The sequence below is a fragment of the Odontomachus brunneus genome, unplaced genomic scaffold, assembly GCF_010583005.1.
Source record: "Odontomachus brunneus isolate Ranch 3 - 2012 unplaced genomic scaffold, Obru_v1 Obru_scaffold_176, whole genome shotgun sequence".
NCBI lineage: Eukaryota > Metazoa > Arthropoda > Insecta > Hymenoptera > Formicidae > Odontomachus > Odontomachus brunneus.
The window spans coordinates 661,284-685,897 of NW_022639626.1; the positions used below are offsets into that span (position 1 = coordinate 661,284).

At 43.2% G+C, this 24,614-nt stretch overlaps 1 protein-coding gene across 5 annotated transcripts in view; it reads right to left on the reverse strand.

Annotated features, from left to right (window-relative positions):
* The window catches only part of LOC116851500 (tubulin polyglutamylase TTLL4-like), a 113,762-nt gene that overhangs the window by 40,358 nt on the left and 48,790 nt on the right, over positions 1-24,614 (reverse strand). For 2 of the 5 annotated variants that reach the window (XM_032830958.1, XM_032830956.1), the window contains exon 5: positions 6,137-6,212. The exons of the other annotated variants lie outside the window; for them this stretch is intronic. The gene's annotated coding sequence lies outside the window, so the exon portion shown is untranslated. The remainder of the gene's footprint in view (positions 1-6,136; positions 6,213-24,614) is intronic. 5 annotated transcript variants of the gene reach the window in all.

Here is a 24,614-nt window from a genome sequence, read left to right on the forward strand (position 1 = left end):
ATATATATATATATATATATATATATATATATATATATATATATATAAAATATCTATTATATATACAAGAAAAATAATTTTGCTCTCTTAGCAAAATCGTCGTTGCTACTGCATATTTGTAGTGACATCAAAAAAATTTAGTTGACGTAATTAATTTTAGAAATTATTCGTTGTCAAAGCAGAAGTAATTTCGTAGCCAGGATAGAAAAAATTTGTTGAGTATATTCGTTCTAAGAATCACGTTAATTTGCTATTGATACAAAATAATGTATCTTTAGCAAATTTATTTGCTATCGGAGCAAAACTGCAACTGCTTATACAAATTTATCATGGTTATTATAGCAAAATAATTTATAGATTCAGCAAATTATATGCAGCAAATAGTGATTAGTACTCTTAGCAAATCTTTTTGCTGTCCATATAATAACGAAAAGATTTTGCTAGACTAGCAAAAAATTTGTTGGGCCAGCAAATTATTTTTCTTCGTGTATAAAATATAAAATATTTGTCTGTGTATGTTCCCTATTAATTTCTAAATCTTTTGACTGATTTGGGTCAAATTTTACATACAGTTATTCTCTAGAACCCTGCGAAAAATGTTGGCTACATAAAAAAAGTTGAATATCCCATTGAAAATTCCTTCTGCTTTTATATCCTTGACACTTGGTGACAATTTAAGTTTAAATGCTTCAAATATAATATACAAGAAGCCAAGGCAACGCCAAGTAGTTTTCAAGCTAATATATTTTATTTCTCAAATACATAGAAATTGTTTCTGTTTTTATTACATAATAATCTATTGTCTCTCACAAATCCTTAAATTACTTTATTTAATCAGATATATTAAAGATTTTTATAAATTTTATGATTATTACTTGAGTTTTGGTTGGGTATTAAACAGTGCAGATACTTCCACGATGTAGTGACGTGACGCAACACGATAGAGGAAAAAACTAAATGATTAGAAAGAATATCTACGCCTCGGCTCGCGTTTGTTAATTCTGAAATGTTGATGCCGACTTACGCACAGGTTCGTCGCATGTTTCTCTCCCCGTGACAGTCAACAGCTTTATTTAAAATAACGCAATGCGGGCGCAAATTCTCTTCGTTTCTTTCGCGAACGTCTCCCGTGCAAAAAGACGCGGCGACAGGGAAGGATGAAAGAAGGACGGGGAGGTCAAGGCCATCGGGAGGGTATACACGAGGCCTTTTGAGACAAGGGGCATCAGGTGTAGGACGCGTTCCCGGGGGTCTCAAGGCAGAATTTAATTGTTGACGTAAATTTCGCGACGAAGGACGTATGCCGTGTGTTTCCAACGCATGCCGAACCCGCCAAGGCCGCCGTCGCTCGCCGCAGTATTGGAACAAATCCGGTGACACCCGGTTTCTGCAACTTTTACGCGCCGTTCGTGTAACAACGATCGTTTCGTCGCGACCCTTACTTCGCGCGGGAAAGTCGGGAAAGTCGCGAATGCACTGCCGAGTGTAACAGTTAGGTAACGCATAGTCAGTGGAAGGAAGGTTGCAACAAAATCTCACCTCACCTCGATGAATTTCGCAATGTATCTCGAATTCAATAGGTGAATTTGCTCTTTAGTAATTCTCAGAAGATGCACTTTTCTATCGGACATCAAATGCGTTCTTATAGTTCATCGAGGAGTTGCAATCTTTCTTTCATCAGCTGCGCGTGACTGTTGCAGTGACGCTTCTTACGGGCCGACAAAAGAGACAGAGAAATGATAGACAATCGGTGCGATTATTTATACCACAGCTGGCGCCGCGCTGTGAAAGCAAACGATTGCCCGGAAAATGTTAATAAGCAGTATCGGCTTCTGGCAAGTTCATCGATCAAACTACTGCGAGCGAACCGTAATTAGAGGCTCGAGACAACGCGCGCAAGAAAATTGCACGATTTGTTAAAATGTATGCTGGCCGTAATTAAAGTTCCCGACGAGCCACCAATAGTAATTTATCATTTGGAACGTCATCCTCGAGTATCGTTAACCCTCGCGGGAGCGATATCCGTGCGTGCACGCGATTGGCACCGCGATATACCGAATGAGTACAAAATTAATCGACTATCTTATGCGAGCGGCGACATTAAACGATTCAACAAGCACAATCTGTTCGTTATGATTCACGACTGACTGAAACGTCGCTAAAATCCAGTCAGTTATGCGACACCACTCGTATTTTATTCGGCTACAACTGTACTGAGAGAAAAATATAGTTGCTTTCGGCGTCAATACTCTTTTGTGATTTTAACCACAAAAATAGTTAGAAAAAACATTGTTTTAGTAAATGTTATTAGAAAGATGGTTCTTATAATTATTTTTCTGGTTAAAATCATAAAAGTATAGTTGATATCGAAAACAATTATATTTTTCTTTCAATGTGTATATTCTCGCAAAAATCAATCTTTTATAAAAAATCACACTCTCTTTCTATTTCTTTCTATTTCTTAGAGTGCAATTTCATCCAAACTAATGAAAATTCGACAGTGAAAATACTGCCATTACGAATCCTACGAATAAATATTTCGTTCAAATTCTGATTGAAAATTAATTAGAATGAGATTGTTCCTATAGTGATAGAGTATCCAAATTGGCATAATAGTCTTAGCATGTGATGTTATACAATTTCAAAGTTTTTCATAGAAAATGCATTATGCATTCTACAAAGATAGAATTTCATGTATTAATGTTATTACACCGGTTCATTACATCAGATGTTACACCAGCTATTACATCAGATTTACTCTTCAATCTCGAATGAAAATTTTCAGTCGGTAATTCAGAATAGAGAACTCACTCTTTATACAAGTCATAAAAGTCGATCGTCTCAACTGTCTCAACTGTATTTTTTCGAGTGAAATTTCACTCCAAAAAAACTCTTTGGAGAGTACGACGGCAGCAATAACAGCTCAATAAGCCGACTCTTTTTCACTTACAAAGATAATCTACCGAGGATCGCAGGGAGAATCCAAGGGACGCACCTGTGTATCGAGAGGAAAACAAATGTGTGCTTTAGTCGTAGACAGCGTGAAAATTGAACCCGCGACACTTTACGACCGTTGGAGGACGTCTGCTTTGATCGGCACTGCGGCTACGTGGCAATCGCTCGTTCGCACTTCGCATTTACACGGCGCTCGTTAAAATTCACGAGGGGAGGATGCAGCCACTCTGATGTAATGTCCGTCGGCAGCGGAGGTAATCGCGTGCTCCGAAATGCAGATAGATGCGCAGGACGCGTAGACTTGTGTTAATCGACCTGTTATATATCCGCGCTCGACGCAAACTGCCACTGTTCCTTGCAATCTTCGCGGCGTGTCGTCGCGTGTGTAAGAGCACGAATCTTACGTTCAGCCTCATTGAAATGAATCAAAAAGCTCGCGAATGCACTTAACCACGGTCGAGTGTTCGTGTCTTAAGGGAATTTTATTGGGACGGGAACGCGAGTCACGTCAGAGGTCGAACGAAGTGCAAGAGCTATCGCGCTTGACTATATTCGCGATTGCCGTGCGCGTAAAGTATTCCATCTGAGAGAGGAAATATTTAAAAAATATTTAATATTTAAAATTTCATATTATATTTAATATTTAAAAAATAAATATTTATTTTCGACAATAACATACTTGTACTAATATACATATCTTTAGGGGAGACCAGGGCTAGTTGGCAAAACTTATTTCTGCTATTTTCTAACAAGTTACAGAATTAAGCAAGCAAGATTTTTAAACATATTGAAGATGACTTTGAATTTCCTGCTTGCTTGATTTTGGAATCTGTTAAAGAACAGTGGAAATAATCGATTTTGCAAACTTATTCTGGTAGCCAACTAGCTTTGGTTCTGCCCTATATAGAGAACAAATTATTTCGGAAAAATTAAAAAAATTATATATTTTTTTTCAGGACTCCGTCCTGGCGGAGGCAGTTTTTTCGCAACATATATAAGGAATCTATTTGAGTCATTTGTTTAATGGGGGTTAGGGATTTTAATAAAAATATATATTTAAAAATTGGGACTCAAGGATCGGTCTAAATGTGGAAAGTGATTCTCCGCGTACGACAATCGAAGAAAAAATTTCGATACGTACGTTTAACATACTGGACAATTTTATCCTCCCACAATCATATTAATATTAAATAAAGTAATATTAGTATTTAATAGTATTAAGACGCTAGCTCCGTGCTTGCTTCTTATGTGCTGTTAATTTCTCACTATTAGCTTGTCTATTTTCAAGAAGCTTTCTATTATTTCAGTTTATATATTTTTCGAAAACCCTTGCTTTTCACGAAAGCAATTGCTTCTTTGATTTCAGAAGTAAATATATTATTGGTCACTCATTGAAAAAAAAAAGAAATTTTTTATCTTTCAGATATTTTTTCTCTCAGAGTACAAAAAAAATTAACATCCGGAATCTTTAAAAAATATATAAGAATTATCATTGAGAAAAAAATTAGAAATAAACGACTTCGATTATTTAAAAGGGTGATTCTTCGTTTGTGTGAAAACAATCAATGCGCGATAAAGAAAAAAATAAGATCCGCTGCACATTTGATTACTTTCGTTCGGCGTAGTGCAGCGCGTGAAAAAGGACGAGATGAGAATCTTATAAAATCATCGCGCGACCAATCCCGTCCGGGCGTGGTGCGGTGTCGTTGCGCACGTCGATCGTGGACGGAGACTACCGAGGATCGTCGAGATGCACGTGGAAGCTGGGAGGCAAAGCGATCTCGTGGGAAAAAGGAGCAGGTGTGACTCGACCGAGTACGTGTAGAACCTCGGAACCTTTGCACGCACGTACACACAGGCGCGGGCGAGCGCGCGCATCGCACGCACGCATGCACGCATGCACGCACGTACGCACGCACGCACGCATGCACGCACGCACGCACGCACGCACGCGTACGCGCGTGTGGAACACGTGGTCACGGCCGCGGTGGGCGTGCGTGAAAGAAGACTCGAGGGTGAGGGGGAAAATGATCGCGAGAGAAGGAAAAGGATGCGCCGATGTTGCGAGAACGACGAGGACAGAGACGGAGAGCGCGTTTTATTGGAAGGAGCACGACGAGAGCGAAGGAAGCGAGAGAGTATCTCGTAAAGGAAGAAGTGGCAGATCGAGAAAGAGGCGTATGTGTTTTGTTTGAGGTAGAGACGCATCTTATATAAGGGATAAGGAAGAAAACCGAAACAGAGGGAGAAGAGAGAAAGACGGAGCTTCACTCAAGGGAAAGGGAGATTGAAAGGGAACGTGTGTTTCATTTCAAGAAGAACAAAAGAGAGCGTGCTTTGTACGAAGGATATAAGTTCGAGAAAGGAGAGGAGAGAGAGGGAGGAAGGGAAGGTGGGAGAGAGGGAGGTTTTGCTTAAAAAGAGGCCGAGGTTTGCGCGACGGGGAGCGCGGAAAAGAGCGGCGGAAGGGAAAAAGGCCTGGGATGTAACGAGCTTTACCGCTGTTCGATCGAGAGCGCAGATAGCGAGATGCCGGTGCGAAAGGATCAAGAATAAGCGAAATTATTATCGGTCATTACGATCCGGGTTCGGTGGATCCCATTGCACCGGCGCGATTTCGCGCGGTCCCATAATTACTCCCTCGTTATACATTAGCAGTTGTACAGCCTGTTAGTGCCCGGGGTTGCAATTGCCCCCGATATTATCCCGGCGAAAATAGTCCCTGAAACTCGCTCGTTTTTACGACCATCAGGAATTAATATCGGATCTAATTTCGCGCCCCTCCGATTAATTTCGAAACCGACGTCAATTACCGACACCGTGTCGATGATTGCCGGATACTAAATGAGCATATAGCGTTTCTTGCAGCACGGTCGTGTGCTCGTTCAATATTTAACCGCCCTACAATCATATTTTTCGGACATACAGTAGATGTCGATCCGTTAGACCCGGATAAATTTAAACTACAACAATTTTGTTAAAAGTCAAAATTTTTGGACACATTTTTTCCAAAGATATAGAAAATCTCGGCTACTCACGATTTCTTTCGAATTTGCGTTAATCAATTAATTAATCGAATTCGCGCGCGGATTGTGTTGAATTTGTTGTCTGAGAGCAAACCCGTCAATCAATTTGCGAATCAAATTATCCTAAATGAATGAGATATTTGCTAATGACTTACTATTATAATTCTCGTCAATTGCGTTCGCCTTTGCGATTGCCAACTGCGAGTCGGCCAAACGTTCTCGTGGACTTACCTGAAATGAGAAAAGAGAGACGTGCATTAGATATATATATATGAAGATATGGTTCATTATTTTTTGATTTTCCGCGCAAAATCTTGTTTTTTAAAACACACAGTACAATCTGGTTCTTTGAACAACCATAACTCTGAACTATTGGCAACTTTTGAACCAGCATAACTTTATTGAAATTCAACAAAATTTTTTTCACATTTTTTCCAGAGTTACAAAAAAGTTCTAGCTATAAGATGTGTGATAAAATAAAAATCCGCAAACAGATTTGCGCAATTTTAAAACTTTCTGTGTCTTTGGTCTTGACATCGATTTTTATGATAAAATCAAGGTCCAGGACGACCAATGACACTCAACGGCATCTCGGACCGCATCGCATAAATTGGCTTGCTCTACTTAAGGATTAAGATGCCCTAGAGGCATCTTTAAAATCTCTCAGTGCTTTCGAATCGTTCACGAAAAATTAATGCGCAAGCAGCTGCGATTTGGTTTCCTTGAAACGCACCCGATGTGCATTCGCACGAGCTTAAATATGTTCCCTTAATATCACGCTATAATTGGATCGCATCGACTGTAATGGCAGGCCGTCGGAATTTAATGAAAATTTATCGTTGTCCCCTTCTTCGTCGATTCGCGGAACGCCGGACTTTTTCATTCAGCCCCTGCATTGCCGCTCGCGGACAAACATTAAGACGCGCGCATAAATTCCTATAATATCTTGGAAGTTCACTCTCGGCTCAAGCGTCGTCCTCGTTATAAGCGCTTTTTCGCAGCACCTATTATTACACGAATCTCTCCAGAAAGTATACCGAAATGACCGACTTGAGAATTAACGATACTTCCTCGAACGTGCCTCTAAACTGCCATCGCTTGCATCAATGACACGCCCGTATGATTGAACCCGTGACGATATCTTGAGGTTTAATCGCATCGTCTCATACGTACACGAATGCAAACTCGTTCGACTGATTAAATTTATAGGCCACGGGTGTGTGTGTGTGTGTGCGCGCGCGCGCGCGCGTGGGCGTGCGGGTATCGAAACGTCACTTATATCAAATGCAGCACTGCGACCCAAGCGCAGGCCGATATAAATAAAGCTACCGTCTCCAAGAGTAAACCAGAACGCAGACTCTCATCATGATTTTAACGCGACAATGTTGCCGCGGTTTTACATATTCATCAAGCTCTCTGTCGCTCTCTCTCAACTTTAATCTTGATAGTCACGCGAAACCATGCCATTTGCGGCATGATCGAGACGGCGATCTCGCCAGGTGTCTCATCGTATCCGCCGCAGGTATTATAAGCAAGACCGAAATAGTTTCCCTTGCGAAGCAGGTATGAGCAGAAGCGAGATAACGCTGGAGGAGCGTAGAAAAACACGGGGAGGGACAGAGGTATCGGAATGACTTAATAGTATGTTATGCCCGAATCGCTATTTATAGCAAAGCAACAAGTTAACATCACTGTCTCGAGTAAGCTTTAATCTCGCGAAAGCGCCAGCGTACACGTGCAAGTGTTACGCGCGACTCGACGACGGGAAGTTTCGATGGACTGTCACGGATGCCGAGATCGAAAATAAGGGCACAGGTGTTTCCGAGTTTTGTCCGGCTCGTCCTTATTTTCGAGGACGTCGCGCTCGCGGCCGTCACCGTTGCCGTGAAAATTACGGGGTTACTCGCTTCAAGTTGGGCAAAATTGAATTTATGCCGTTTCACGCTAGACACGAAGGTCCGCCGGTAAATCGAGCCGTCTCTCGCGCCATTCACCTTACGATCTCTACCATTTTCGTTACTTTTACTTGTATCGTCATTCATAAGCCGCAAAACGGCCGTAAAAGCTGTAATATTACGTGAAGAATGGGGGGCTTCTTTTAAAACATGACAGCCTTTGAAATATTTTCGCTATACGTCGCGTATGTATACGTTGCGAAGTCACAGGTGTCAACGTGTTTATATCCGATAGCACGTCAACAAACAGATCCCGAGTCGAAATTTTGGTTTTATATTACCTCTCCAAATTCTGTTGAAAACACTCGGAGAATCAGTAGAAAATTTTCAGGCATTATCATTATCATTATCGCTATTGTCCTATTTTAAAGTTACAAACGGCTATTACCGTTTTCATGTGTGTGTTGTATTTTAAAGAAATACTCTTAAAATAATATTTTGAATTTTTTATTTAATATTTGATTATCTCAATATTTCATCTATGTTCAATCTCTATACTTTTCAGTTGCAGATACAATAATGAAATACTAAGTATTTTAATAAGAATTAATGGGTAAATGGAAAAATAAAATTTTCTTTGTTTATAACTTTTTTTTTTGTTATCTTTTTATGTTGACGTTGGAATTTCGATAGAATTTAGCGGTTCAAAAAGAAAATAAAAAAATAGCGACGGCTTGTGTGTCCAATAATATTTGAGATTTAAATTTGGATTCATAGAAATAATCCCCTTTAAAGAAAAAGTACGGAGCAAGTTGATGAATAATTAAAGAGATTCATGTACATTGAGGGAAAAATTACTTTAAAATCAACAAATATTTCTTTGATGGATATTAACATATGGGTATTAACATGGTCATTAACATATTTATTTAAATCTAAATTCTCTTTATTTAAACCAAATATTGTTTATTTAAATCATGTAAACAATATTTGATTTAAATAAAGAGAATTTAGATTTAAGTAAATATGTTAATGGCACCCACCAAAGAAATATTTGTTGATTTTAAGATAATTTTTCCCTCAGTGTAATTTTAATTGTCAAATAATCACGTGGACTATAAATGTCTAAATTTCTCTCGACTCGGAATAGTTCTTTATTTTTAAGTTCGTCAAACGTTCGTTGAAATCGTAAATATCTTGTATACTGAGAAAAAATTTACTAAATTTCAAAAAACGTTTGGGTAGTACTGTGAAGATATTTGTTTAAATTAAGTAATTATTTTCTAAAATTAAATAAAGAAGTTTTAAATATAAATTTGTTCCTTTAATTTTAGAAAATAATTACTTAATTTAAACAAATATCTTCATAGTACTATCCAAACAAACGTTTTTTGAAATTTAGTAAATTTTTTTCTCAGTGTATAACAAACAATCTCTGACGCACCTGGAAATTACGATGTATCGTTGCTCGCGCCTATCTTCTCGATCCAACATCCTCTGCTCCGTCGTGATCTGCTCCGGACACTCGCTCGTGGCACTACACTCGCGTAGATACGATGCGATCGGAGAAACGCGTGTTAATGAACGCGACGCCGACGAGCGACACCCGATGAAACATTTTAAAAGTCGAAGATAATGATGTCTAACGCGCCACACATACACGCGATACACATACTCCGCGTCGCGGTGTGTGCGTCGCTCGTCGGCGCTCGAAACTGAATGACTCAGTCATGAACAAGTACGTGATGCGCGATAATACCAAAACAATAGGCAAAAAGGGCTATGTCATCTTTCGTTAATTGCCAACCGTTGTCGGCCGCTCTCGCATGACCACAACAAATACTCAAAGCATTCCAGACTTCTGTGTGGATCAGCAAAACGTTTTTTTGTGCATATACATCAGTGAAATTTGGCTTTCGTTTTGAAATTTTGTTTTCTACAAAAAACGACCCAAGTCACATCACTACATTCGCACACGTTTCCAAGTTGAAATTGACGATTTATTACAAGTTTCACGAGTGCTGATTTGTACCTCTAATTATGCTTCTGAGGTTGCAGATCCCGTTTCGCTATTTCTACATCTCCAAATCCTATCGAAATTTTTAACGCCGTTAAAGAATGGTAATAAGCGAATAATGAGAAGAGAAAATTTTGTTTACCCACGAAGCCCCGTAACTTATTCAGATTAATTATTTAACATTTATCGACGACCCATTTTTCGTCGATATCGAAATGAGGACTTTTATCGAGATGCCATTTTGCCACCGGCTCTCCCGTCATGCAAATAAAAACGACGTTTTATCGCGATAACTCGGCGGACCATTCGCGACACTTTCGCCTGCCGTTTGCAAAAATTGCCCCGCGCGCTCGGTTTCTTCCTCTCCCTCTCTCCTTCCGATGACGAGTACAAAGTGCTCGTCATCTTTGCATTAACGAATGCTCAATATCTTGTCAATCTGGTATCACGAAACAAGTACCGCGAGGAGAGAATTCCGGAGTCTCTTCTTTCTTTCTCTTCCCAAGTGGAAATTTTGGCGTTATGTTAAACCTTGAATTCTACAACGCAGTAAGAGCTAAGTTAGTAAAGTAGGTTTAATTCTAATGATACAATTTACTCCTACTTTAACTCTGATAATGTCCAAAATTTCCCTTTTCATTTTTTTTAGCGTCAAAACAGGTGTTGAACGGAATAGTGAGGCTGAACGTGGAATTAAAATTTCGACTCGAGTAAATTAAATAGAATAAAAAAGGTAAGCTTAAGAGTATCAAAATGGATGTTGAATGAAATAATAAGGCTGAAAGAGAGTAGGATCAAAATTTCGACTCGGAAAAGGTTGATATTAATGTTTCAACGATCAATCGATGAAAAAGGAAGAATAATGTCCGATAGTCCAGTTAAATGTTGCTACAACGCTAATTATGAAGTGAAGATATGAATTTTCGAGGAGGCAATTTGAGCGGTATCTAAGACGCGGGATATAATTTATTCATCCTAGTGAGATTTAAGAAGACATCGATTCGGCAATATAACGATAATGATGTAAAGGGGCGCGGTTTCATTAAATCAAAGCCATTACTTTGCTTTGCCTTACACGGCAAAAAGCACTCGCACTGCCACACTGCATAAAAGAATCGTTGCTTGGCGCGCTTGTCGAAAGTCCATATTTTTAATTAATCCCTGGCGTACATTTCGGTTCCCTTTCATTATGGAAATCGGCTCGTGGCTCGAGAGTGCGCTTCTCACGAGTATTAAGTAACATCACGGCCACTCGGGAGTATCCGTGATGGGCGCGCAAACGTACAAATTTCTTTTCACTTCACCCGTGAAATACTCACTTTCGACACGATACGTAAAGCAACGCAAAGTTTCTCGTCGACATGACCCGAGTGGAAATTTTGATTCTACTTTTCAGAGGGAAATTTCGGACATCATCAGAATTAAAATAGAAGTAAATTGTATTACAATTAAATTTAGGAGTAAATTCATTAAAATTAAACTTACTTTGTGTGTGTGTATGTTAACTTAATTCCTATTGCGTTGTAGAATTCAAGGTTTAGACCAAGTTCCACAGCATCCGTTTAATTTTAACTACCAGTTAAATTCCAATAGTGATTGGTTAATTCTGATTAACCCTTCTTAATGTCAAATGCGATTGATCGAGTCCAATGGAATAACCAGCCAGTTAAGTTAACTAGAGGTTGTAGAACTGGGCCTTAACATGGCCTATATTATATCCCACGTCTTAGGGTCAAAATTTCGCCTCAGAGAGAGACGCTCTTTCTCAAACCAGGCTTGCTTTCGACATCTATTTCCGAAGTCGCGCAACGAATTTCATTTTGTTACATTCCACAAGTTGAGACTCTGCTCAATTAGCTCGCGTGTAAATGTTAACGCGTTATCAATAATGCACGAGCACAGGTGCTCGTTGCAGTTGCGAAATATAGCGTGAACGTCGAACGCCACTGTATTTTGTGCGCTCGGTACTGCAAACCCTCAGGAAAAGTCTTCGTTCACGATGAGATACGCATCGGGGATCGGCGAGATCGGCGAACGAGGAGCACGTATCCCGTTCGTGGCAGTGGTGCGAAGTCAAAGAGAGGAGAGCTCGTTTTACCGGTCCCCGGCAATGGCCTCTGGTGGTCCAATTAGCTGACACACCGATCCGAGTCTCGCGCGGAAAGGACTTCATAACTTTGGTCGCGATCGCGCGCCTTATGCCGATTTTATGCAAGATCTTGCGGCGTTAAGCGCGCCCGCCGAGCGTTCGACGTCGCGTAAATTTCGGCGAAATCTCGATGGCGTGATCGAGCACGTTCTGTGTGACCAGTCGCGGATATATATATATATTTTTTTTTACCCATTGCCGTTGTTGTTGGGAACAAGCAAAATCCATTTACGCCGCGATAATCCAATCGTACCGGTTTCTCGACGATGAGCCGAATTCAATTGATCGGCCGGTGAAAGATTTTTAGAAGAAATTCCGTGTTTTATACCTGGCCCAAATTTTTCATGCCCAAACTCGGCCGCGACTTTGCGATACTTAATCGAAAGAAAGCAAGATATTTATCTGAAGTTCTTGTAGAGCAAGTTCAATTCTTTACACACTAAGGGAAGAAAAAAAACAGTAAAGAAAATAGTAAAAATAACACATTTACTTATATCAATGCATATAGAATATTTTTCAAATAAAAGAACGTATATTTTCTTAAAATCTTAAGAAAACTTTAGCTTCTCACGAAAGCAATTGTTTATTCTATTTAAATATAAAAGAATTTAGATTTATTTAAGTAAACATATGTCATTAGCACGAATAAATATTTGCTATTTTTCAGGCCTTTTCTCTCTCAGTCTGTTGTTTTTACTTCTTAATAAAAGGTTCAAATTGCATAATGTCCGCGCGAGTTCAGAATACTCTGCAAAATCGCGACTGTGCGGTTTCGATCAAGATCGTTCACTGTAACAGGAATCAGTAACAGATGATCGCCCGCTCGCTGCTTGCGGTACACGCGATATACTCTCGCTGCCTTTTTCTTCGACAGAATGCAAAAACAGCAGTTGCGCGCAATATGCGATCGTTACCGTCGCGATACGAATCAGCGCGCGACTACCTCGTGGCTTCCTTGTCATGATCGAAAGGGAAGAACCAGCCGGACTGTTGCTCGGGTGCGATGCCAGACGGTGGACTAATTAACAAAAGAGCTAACCGGCGCGTTCGCTGAATTTTTATCAATCGAGACGTAAGCGCGAGGGAGCGCTGGTCTCAATATTTTACTCATAATATTATCGAGCAGAGCGCGGAAAAGATCCTAAGTAAGAAACGGATCGACATGTGTGAGAGCGGGAGAAGTCATTAGAAAAGAAACCGACCACCACACGACGCGATACACATGGAACAGTGTGCTGTTGGTAAGCATTTGAACTCGTTGCGATGAGTGTTGATTCGAAACTCGCGTGATGGAGTGCATCCTGTTCGAGCGCGCGAGTGTACTTTCTTTTTTTTGACCGACGAAAACCGCTCGTTCGTTAAGAAAGTCCACATCACCGTTGACGATCGCGCGAAACGCGCATTGATTTTCGGTCGGAATGGCGAGACGAGGACGGAGGACAGACAAACCCGTCCTGCTGGCCGGTGTTAACAAATTATCTCACTAATTATTTAATTAACGCAATAATTTATCAGACTCGGAGCTTGCGAAACGGCTGTTATTCCGTCTGATTTCCGAGAGAAATTTTAAACCTTCAAGAGAGAGGGAAGGGAAGAGGGGGAGGGGAAGGAGAGAGAAAGAGAACTTCACCGCTTGGTAAAGCCAAGTGAAATCGTTGACTTTGGCAAAAGTTCGAATCGCGTGCAGCACCGCACATCCTGTTTAACCACGTGACGGCTCTTCAATCTGCCAGGAGCAATCTTCGTGAAGTCGAAGGTCGTCCTTGATACGAAGCGCAGCAACAAAGAGAGGCCAAATTACGATCCGCGAGCAACCCTTTACCGGTTTTAGACGACGGGCACTGTCCGTAAAGTCGACTGACAGCTACAATTTGTTCTCTTCGAGAGACTGCAGAAATTTACGTACAAATGGTTTATACACTCAAACGCAACATTGCGGTTTCTTTCAAATCCCATCGAATAAATTATCGTGCAACGATCGTACGCGGCAAGAAGGGGAGACAGCCCTTCCTGCCAGAGAGGGAGTAGGATCACCCCGCTACGTGTACACCGGCGATTAATTCGCCAATTATTTCGGGAAACGGCCTACCTGCCAATCTGCGCGGGCCAGTTCAACGAGCAGGCACACGTTCGAAAAAAAAAAAAATCAATGGATATTGATTCGCATCGGGAAAGAATCATTCACTGCACGAAAGAGATGCGTGTACCTTATGGATAAAACCCCCAATAAAATGATCGCTCGGTATCAAGAGAAGCCTGCACAGAGAAGAGAGAAAAGACCCCTGAACCTTCGCAGAAATCGTAAAATATCTCGCAGCTATCCAGCCGAGCGCATCCTGCTTAGCGCTCAGAGGCAATCCCGGTCGAGTCAAATCACATCATCGACGCGATACGAATCTCTAAACTCGCTCGCGTTAGCAACGTCCGGATGAGTCCTGTCGTATGTTGCAGACGACGATTATGCTTCGGACGGAGTAACGCGAGCGTCGATCCTCTCTGTATACTTGAAATCGCTTGGAAATTGTGGATTAGGCCCTCGGAAAACTTCAATTACCTCGATAACGAATGTCCGTTACGCTTCGGAGCTTTCATCCGCAAATTCATCGACTTCCTCGCGATAAAAGAAGAAAAATTGGCGCGATATAATAAATAACTTGTAATGAGACATTTATCATGGCGCTACCTCTCGTTCGGCTTCGCTACATTGTTCGCGCTCGAGGAGCAGAAACGTAATGCTCGCATTTTTCAAAAACGAAAAAAAAAAGAAGGCGCAAAGCCGCGCCGTCGGAGCGAGCAATCTCTCGATACGAAAGCCGTCTCGATAAATTATGCACTGAGAGAAACTTGAAGAATCCTGGGTGGTGATAAATCACCGTGATGCCGCGAACGGACGTCGTTTGAAATAAAACGGTGCCACTTTTTTGGTCGTGATGCCTGTTGCTCTTTCTTGGCGAAGCCGAAGATCCTTTCGAACGCGACATAAATCAGCTACCAAGCCCGTATCTTTCACACTGTGGCGAAATCGGAGATCCACTCGTTACACCGTGCTTCTTCGTCGAAACCGTCAGGCAGCGGCCAGAAAGTGTTGATTTTCGACTCGACTGCAACTGAACATTAATGCAAACGACACTCTGCGATATCCACGAGGAAGTAGCAAGAGTGGGCGAGTCAAAACCCGCCGCTAAATGTAGAGAGAAAGTTCAGCCAATTAAATATAAATTTAAACACGTGTCGCCGCGAAAAAAGCAGAACGGCATCGAAATGCGTTGCAGATAACAGAATCACGGTGCCGTAATGTGTGCCATTTTGCATGTTATACTTTTTAACGATTCCGCGATTAATGCATGCCGCGGGAGGGAGATCGCGACTCTGCAACGAGGCCGAGAGCGTAATCGTTCAAAGCTTTCTTTTTAGCCGAGTATCATTGGTAGTGGCCGGGTGATTCTAAACAAGTAGTTCAGAATTCGAAATTGCCGGATCCCCCGTTTAACGGTACGGATCCGTCGCATATAATTGAGCAGGCTCCGGTCGCGGAATACCAATGATTGAAACGCGCCGCTGCCGAGTCTCAAATCCGCTTAATCCTCTCATCAGACATGACCCAAATGACTCGCGAACACGAACGAAGATTTATCGTCGTCAATTGCTCTCGCGTGTCACCAAATTGCCCCATCCGCGAACAATCGCCCCGACCCTCGAAATTGCCCCAACGTCCTCGGCGGCTCTCTCACGCGCCTGATCGCGCGCAATTATCGCCTCCCGACAGCTTCATTGCGGGTTTTGGCTTTTTACGTCGTTATTGTCCGTCACGACGCGCGTCGGCCCGGCGACGCGTCTACGTCAGGCCTCGACCGTTACGAGGCCCAGTTTCGTTTCTGTACGAAACTTTCTACGCGGGGAGGGCCGTGCGCGGTCGCGTGAGGCCCCTTTCAGGCCCGAAGAAAGGATCGGCAGGGTGCGTTTCTCGCACACGACCAACACGCTCCGTGCACGCTTAGGGCGGTTAGCTGCTCCGAAATCGGCCGACAGGGACGGGGATACCGAGCGGGCAAATTAGAATATTTTCATTTAAGGAAGCCCTGCCCCTCCTCTCGGAATAATATCGCGATCCACATCGTCACCCTCAATGATCTTCCGCACTTTGGATTCCTTGCAAAATCACCGCGAGAAGCACGAGCACGGTTTCATCCAGTCCAGGGATCATTGAAACGCCTCGAAATCGTGCCCACGCATCGTTTCTTCGTCCGCTCCTGCCAGTCCCTACAGAAGCGCGACCACGGCTCGCCAAGGGTTGCTTCGGGGACTCGCCCGGTAAGGGAGAATCGCGCGCTGGCGAGAGAAGCGCGAGGAAAAGGAGGACGAGGAAGGAGGGTTGGCCGGTCGCGTCTCGAGAGAGCAGTGAGCGCGAGGACAGGTGGCGAGGAGAGAACCAGGGAACCTCGGAACCATCGAGTTCTCACGCGCGAAACCTCCAGCTGCCACCGACGAGATATACACACGCTGCTCCCGGGACCCGATTGCGGGCAATCGGCCAGCGAGCCATCCCTCGACTCGCGCCAAATATGCCCGGCACACGCAAGGGTGCGCGGGTGGTGCACCGGTTGCACCGTCGAGAGAGAGAGTCGCGCTAATCCTTTCCTTTGTCATCGGCCGGGCACGAAACGATCTCGAAGAGAACGGCCACTCGAAGAATGCGACTACTTTCTCGACATGCAACGCACACAGACGAATAGCTTTGCTGCCCGTTACACCTCGTAATGTAAAAGTGCAAGCTCGCTTGCTACGTCAGCTCTCTCGGTCATGATATCACGCCGAGATATCGTAAGACATAATTTAATGGACGAGGAAGACGAGTATCGCTATCAGTCATTTTAATTTAAGTGATAAGACGACGCTTCGCCGAACGTCTGCCGATTAAAAGTATCTCGATGAGATCGATGAGGCGTTAATGAGCAATCTGTAGAAGGAGGCGACCTAAACGCCAAGATTATGCTCGTATCGCTCGATCTTATAATTTATACCGACCATCCCGGTACACGGTAATGACCGCTACTTACTGGTTATAACGCGAGGACCGATTTAGCAGTGCCGCGAGGTGTGTGCGATTACATCCCTGTTTTCTCACGCGGTGAGATGAAATTCCGATCGGAAATCATCAGAAATCAGCACGGCCACGCGAGCACGCGGCTGTCACGGAAGATGGCCATAAAACATCTTTATAAGTTTTAATTTTATACAAGATGGAATGAGCCTTGTATCCTATCGCCTGTCTCCATCTTTCAACGACAACCACCAACGACGGCCAGCAATACTCTTTTTAAGTGAATCAGTAAACATGTTTCCAATTAAATCAGTAGAAGCAACATTTTATCGATAATTAGTGAATATTCACTGATTTCCAGTGAAAATGCTGCCACTTCACTGCGCGGTCTTATATCTTATTAATTTAGGCCAATGGAAGTAAGATTTCACTATAAAAAACATGTAGTACATTTTTTAATACTACATTTTGTAGTAAATTTTTTAGTGTTAAATCCAACTTTCTGCATTTGTGGCGACACAATTTTAACGACTTCCATATGATTTTTTTTGCAATGACATTATCTGTGTTTGCAAACAATGTATCAATACCAACTGATCCTTTCAATGAGATTTTACTGATTGCGATGCTATACTTACAACTGATCCACCAGTTATAGGTATAGCATATCAGTGAAGAATGCACTGATTGTACTATAGAGAGTACGAAGGCAGCCAATGAATGATTGACTGACGGGACGCATCTGCCGATCCACGATCACAATAGCCGTGGATCGTTCCGCTTTGAAGCCCAAGTTCTTGCAATTTCGCGATATCGCGCAAAAAGTCAGTCCTAAAAGGGTCGAAAGCCGTGTCGAAGTAGTTGAGCGATTCGCGCTAATTGCCACCTGTTTCGCGCGCTCGTAAGGTTGAAGGACCGCCGTCGCACATTATGGCTTCTCCGATCTCCCTACCCTCCCCTATTCTCTCGATCACCCTTCGTCAATCGACGCGTCGGTGTCCAACATCCGCGACTGTGACGCTCGACGAACGAGCGTTCTCCCGTCCTCGCTTCGCGAACAGGTCGCGCGCGGTTCCCTCACTCCGTCATGTTCTCTTCTCTCCTTTCCGATCCCGCGTCTCGTCCCTTCCTCCTTCAGCACGAGCGAACCACGTGCTGCTCTCGCGTTCTCCTCTGTCGGGCGTGCGTCCGCTGCGCTACCGTGCGCAACTCGTGCTGCGCGTACGCCACGAATCGTCGTTCTCCTCAACGACTCTGTCTCCTTTTCCTCCTCACGCCGGTCGGGGCGCTTCGGCTCTCGCTCGTGCGACGCGCAGGTCGCTCGTGCTGCGCGTCGTTCGCTCGCCCGCTCGTGCTGCGCGGCGCTCGCTCGTGCTGCGCGTGCGCTACGTGAAGCATGCGCTGCCCCCACCAGCGCGTTTTCCCTCATCCGCTCTATCTACCATCTCGCTCGGGCGCGACCGCTCCCACTACATCGATCGCTGCTTCTGTCCTCGTCGTTCGTGCGCACCATGCGCTTCGCGTCTCCTTTCGTCCACCTTGACTCCCTTTCTGCGTCTTTTGCTGATGCGCAGGTTGCTCTTTCTCAGCTACACGCGCGCTAGAGGGAGTCCGAGCATTTCCTCTTGCTTCTTCGAGCTTCCTTCTCTCTTTTGTGTGCGCCATCTCACCGTGACACTTGTGTGCCAATTGTCGCAGCGTTCTCTGTCTCACCAAGGCTCGTGTTACCCTCGCGAATAATCTCTGATTGTCTCTCCTTCCTCAACTCCTTACGAGCTCCTTTATCTCCCTCACTCTTTTCGGTGCGTCGCATGCACTGCGTGGATCCGTAGCCCCGTTTCTCTCGTCTTTCGCTCTCGATGACTACGAGTGGATGTGTTCAACGGTGTATGCCCTATCCTTCTTTCTCCTCTTTCTTCCGATTCCTCTTACGTCCTTGCTTCGTGCACCGCTTGTACAGCGCATGCTGCACCATCGCGTCCTTCTCTCTCTTTCTTCGAGTCCTCTTATACGTTTGTTCTCTTCCGGCCGATATTCTCGCAATGTAGATCCATTCCCTCTCATTTTACCTTGACTTTTCCCTTACCCTCTTCGACTTGAGTCGATTTATACTTTATCCCCCCAATCGTATATTTTACGTCCCAATCGTATCGCGCGCGCCCCGCGCGCGTATGTCAGCTTTATTTTTCACTCTTTTCCTCTCTCTCTTTCTCCTTCCGTCCGTGTTTCTCTTTGTCCATGTCGATCCTTTCTTCTCCTTCCTCATTTTTCTTCTTTACGACCTCGCTAGATCTCCCGATCGACGTTCTCCTTCACCGTCGGGTGTTACACGCCAGTGTCCTCCACCAGCTATTACACGTAAATAGCTCTTTCATGTATCTATGCTGACGCGAGACGGAACAAATAGCTCACAAATGACCCATGGATGTGGGTGTGGATTGCATTTAAACACGTGAATACTGATTCCTCACTTATAGCGATGCAAGGACGAGACGAATCGCCGGAAAATTGCTTTCAGTAGACTATAGATAACGAGACCAAACATCAATCATTATCGATTATCTAATTACGATGTAATCATGTAAATAGTGTAATCGCGTTACACTATTTGCATTCGAATCATTCCAGTCTTCTTCCTCCTTACCTCGCACTCCCCCCGCAAGAAGACAACCGATACCAAGTACCTGCAGCCCCTATCCTCTCCCGCACCGCTAATGCGCGCACGTACGTACGCACGCACGCACGCATGCACGCACGCACGTTGATGCATGTACCTGTGCAAAAACCTGGTCTCCACCCTTCGCCACCCTGATGCCCGAGTCGGGCGCATGCGCTGCCCTTCGGCTATATAAGCCGAGCTGCTCTCATCCCAGCTCACATTCAATCACACCCACTCATACGCGCGGTCTCGAAGGAAAAAGGGAAAAGACGAGGCACGAGGAGCCAACCGGTCCGCTATCCATCCTCGTGTCGTGCACGTGTACGTTGTTCCATCCTTCTCGTCTCTACCCTCCCTCCTTGTCTTTCGACCCTCTCATACTTGCTCCTGCTCTGTCGTTCTCTCTTCCTTCCTCCTTCGTTCACACATACAAGCGTGCAAGTTACGAGTCCTCGACGCTCGAGGAGACGCGCCACCGCTGCTGCCAGTCCGCCTCGGCATCCTCCAGAATTGCGACCGGTTTTTCTCGGCTGCTCGCTCACTTATGGCGCCAGTATGAAGATCACGTACACGGGACTCACCGACGATCCAGTTCGATCCATCGACGGCGGCGCGTCGGCGGCTGCCCGGCGAGCTGTCAAGACCATTCTGAAGAACCTGAAGTGGTGGTGCGCCAAGTCGTGGCGGGGGAAAGCGGCTCGCGTCGCTCTCAAGGGCAATTGGCAACAGGATCGTCCGGACGAGATCAAGGTCCTTTGCGGGAGAACGACGCCGGCGATGATCGTTGCACGGAGAGAGTCGCAAAATCGCGATCTAACGAGAATCCGGGGGACGAGGAGCCGACCGACAGACGAACAGCGGTCAGTCCGATACGCACGGTGTCCTCGATAAGGTTCGCGTGGGTCCACCTCGGCGATCGATGGTCTGAGACCAGCTGGAGACGGCCGGGTATCACTCGAGAGAAGATCCGCGGAGATTGGAGCACGAGATCCACGGAAGCGGAGCGGAGGAGCCGAAGGTAGCTTTAATAGTCCTTAAGATCGCTTAGCTGTTATTCGCGTATTCGATAAGTTCGACTCGCCAATTAACTCCTGGTTCGGAGCTTTAACTGGATTACTCGTTTAAGTATCCGCGGTAGGCTAAATCGGTAAGTAGCGTAGAATGCCTTGCAGTATATTCGCATGTAAAATCGGTCGTTTAAGCGTGTCGTTTGTTGCAACGATTGTGATACGTCAAATATGTTGTTTAGGCTTATCGCGTCAATGTATCCCGGTAATGTTAGCGTCTGATTAATATAGAATACGTTATAGTTTAGCTGTAGTGGATCGAACTTGGTTCGAGATCATGGGCCGCCCAGTGCATATCTCATAATACGAATGTCTGTGATACGTTGTCACGAGGAGAGGAGAATGTCGTAATAATACACATACGTTGAAGCATCAACGTCCAAACTGTGATAATCTGCCGCGGAATCGTTATATCAAACTGTGATATTAGCTAAGAGGAAGGAAGGCTAAGGGAACCTGTGATATTAGCTGTAGATTAGCGGTAACTATTAACAGCGCGTTTAAAGGTACTTCACGTAAAATGTCTATCGCGCCAAGTTGCGACAGTTAGTTTTGTACTCGCCGGAGCATAAACGGATAATTCGAAGATGGGAATGCGAAAACTGTGATAAATCGTAATCGTCGATTATGCGCCTAAGTTAGATTAAATGAACGAATCACAGCTCGAGCGATATCTTGTGATACTTGGGTAATTAGTAGACGCGGTAGTAGAATCGATCGCATCTGCGATTGTGCCGATCGATCCTGAAAATTAATTGCTCGTGAGTCGGAATTTTCTCTATTCGTTTCCCTGGCAAAATTTGCGTTTACAGTTTTTTAGCTTATCTTTTTTTGCACCTCTCGTTTCGTGTCTATCGATCTTTTGTACTTTGCACTTGTATCTGTTTTGTGTTGTCGTTGTATCGTCGTTTTTCTTTCGTTTGAGTTCCCCATTTGGACCGCATGATCCAGCCTTAGTTTTAGTTGTGTCAAGTTGCTATTGTAATCGCATTTATCGAATAAATCGTGTGGCAATGACATCGTCTCAGTTTATTTCCCCGTATCTCACCTTTACCTCTAGCTTTAAGTCGAAATCGACGTGTGCGCGAGAATTTGTCGTTCAATCAGAATTTTCTATTAAGAAATGAAAATTGGAAAAGATTATCCAAAATTTAAAATAAAGTAATTATTCTATGTATAATTATGTCTCTGTAATAATTATTATTGGGTTATTTTTCGACATCTCTATAGTATGTTGTTGTAATTGTATATAGTATTGTAAAATATTGCCTCTCTACTCTCTAACACTAATGTTTCCTAAATCAAATTAAAGAACATGCAAATTTGTGTCTTACAGTTTTCGTAAGTACTCACTTCATCTCTATCACGAAAAATTCTTTAATATTTTATCAGAAAAAGAGAGAAAAAAGAATAAAAACGTTTTCTGCATTTTTCACTTCGTTTCGAATAACTTGAAGTTTAGGGGATATAAATCCTCTCTTAAGTTTCTTGCTTGGTAAGGTTTGATGCTCCATCTACTATAGATCCCTCAAACTTCCCTAAGCTACGGGGTTTTATCCCTAAACGGTAGATGGCACTCATCGAAAAGGTCCTTTCGATGTCCCTTGGTGCCCTTTAAAAATTAAATCGTCTTATGAAACAAAAAGAAATAAAACACGCAATTATCGGTTATTCAGCTATTATTAGATTACTAAGCTCTATTAATCAACCAAAATGACTATAAAATAATCGTTCACTTGTATAGTTGAAGAAAATGTACATGGATTTGTGTAGTTACTATGTGTAACTTGTATAACTTTTATTTTTACGCGCGAATGATATAATGATAGATATAACTTGCATAACTTTTAATACACGTGAATGATATAAATATTTATTTCACGCGTGCTTGAAATATGAAAAAAGTTTGAAAACAGATCAACGATAAAGCCACAATTACGGAACACCCTTCACTGCCGATATTTTTGTCGCATGAAGCGTACGTGTAATCACAAAAATATATTCCTCCAATCAATCGTTGCGAAAGCGGACACCGTGATTACGCGACTTCCTGCACCTGCGCGGTAATCGTCCGAAAGTGCCTTTCGATGTCGAGTTTATAACACGTGGATCTTTTTGCATCGCGGTTAGCGTAAGACGATTGTAGTCGTATGACAGAGCGTGGCTCGCGGCGAATAATAGAAAAGGAAAAAAGAAAAAAAAAAAAAGAGAGGAGGGGAAAAGAGGAGAGGGAAGGAAAACATTTCGAGAGCAGAGCGGTTCCTTCTCGAGGGATCGAAAAAGATAGATACCGCGGATCAGATTACCAACATTAACCGTCATTATACGGGTAGCCAACTACCTGAATGTTCGTATTATACTCGGTACGATTCAATATAATTTTCCATTTAGATTATCGGCCTGATCTTCGCAGATCCGAGCGGACGCGGGACGACGCCCGGAGGGGACGCAACACGATACCGCACCGTGGGTAGACGAACATACAGAGAAACGTCTTAACCCCGGAAGATTTTACGCCGAATAAAAGAATTCCGCCCATATAATACACGACTCGCCCTAATCCCGTTTCAAAGTGGCAGAATATTGAGTTACGTTTTCGAAACTCTTGAACATATTGTCAAATATTTGATGCCACGTCACGCCGAGGGCATGCTTTTGTCGAAACATTTGTCAATGGCCTGGCGATACTTGGCATTACGATAAGTATTGATGATCGAATTGCAGAATTCGTACTAAACGGATTAATTAAATAAATGTACAGTTTGTCATTTTACATATTCAAATAAATCAGTGCATGAAGCTTCGAGTTTTTTTTTTATGCCACCTCTTTACTCTGATATATAATACAATATGTTATTGAAATATTAATCTCTCAACGTTACATATCACGGTAGATTTAAACGCGATAGGAATCTGAATCCGTAAAACTTCTCATCCATGTCAATCTCCTCGCTGATGAAACCAATACATTTAGACCTCCCTTTACACAGTTAGGACGTATCGGAGTTTTTAAAGGACCCGTCCATTGTGAACCAACCCGGTATTATGGAGTGTGATTTTCGAGTTATTTCGATTTATCCTCCACAAAAGCCAGGCTGGCCGACCGATCTCCATTGTGGCTTTTCTCAAGCAGTGGCGTAAATGTAAAAAATAGTCATCAAATAGTTACTTTACAATAAATTTCAATTAAATTGCACTATTATAATAATCTCGCGGCAATGTATTATGTTCCCGTGTCGTCGTATTTGAATCTATCGAGTTGTGTAAATTTTGATTTATTTAGCATAAAAATACCATTAGATATATTACGAAAAATTTTTTATTTTTTTCTCTTTTTCAGAAAAGCTTCAAATCGAAAAATAGCTATTTGTTGAGAATTTAAACAGCTGCTATACCACTGTATCTCGACGGAATCAGATGCAGAGCAAACTGACTGAGAACTCAGCCAGCACGCTGACTACACAATATTTGGGGAGACAAATTTCTTAAAAATGTACCTTTTCGACTCTTAAAAGGGACAATTATTGTATTATTTGACGCCGTTTAAATCTCAGGTTAAGTAAACTCGAAAACCTTCCACGGATCAAGTCACACGATGAAAAGGTCACGCGGATCTTTTCACTACTACGGAAAATACTTTACGAGTCGCGTCTCGTCGACGAAATTTCACAAAATGTTATTCTTGCTCGAGGCCGCGGAAACATTTCCGAGGTGAGGGACCAACCGAATCGCTGCGCGGCCAGCTGCTCGTCTGGCTTATTGGCTCTGATAATAGACACATTAAGTCACACTCAATGTCAACTTG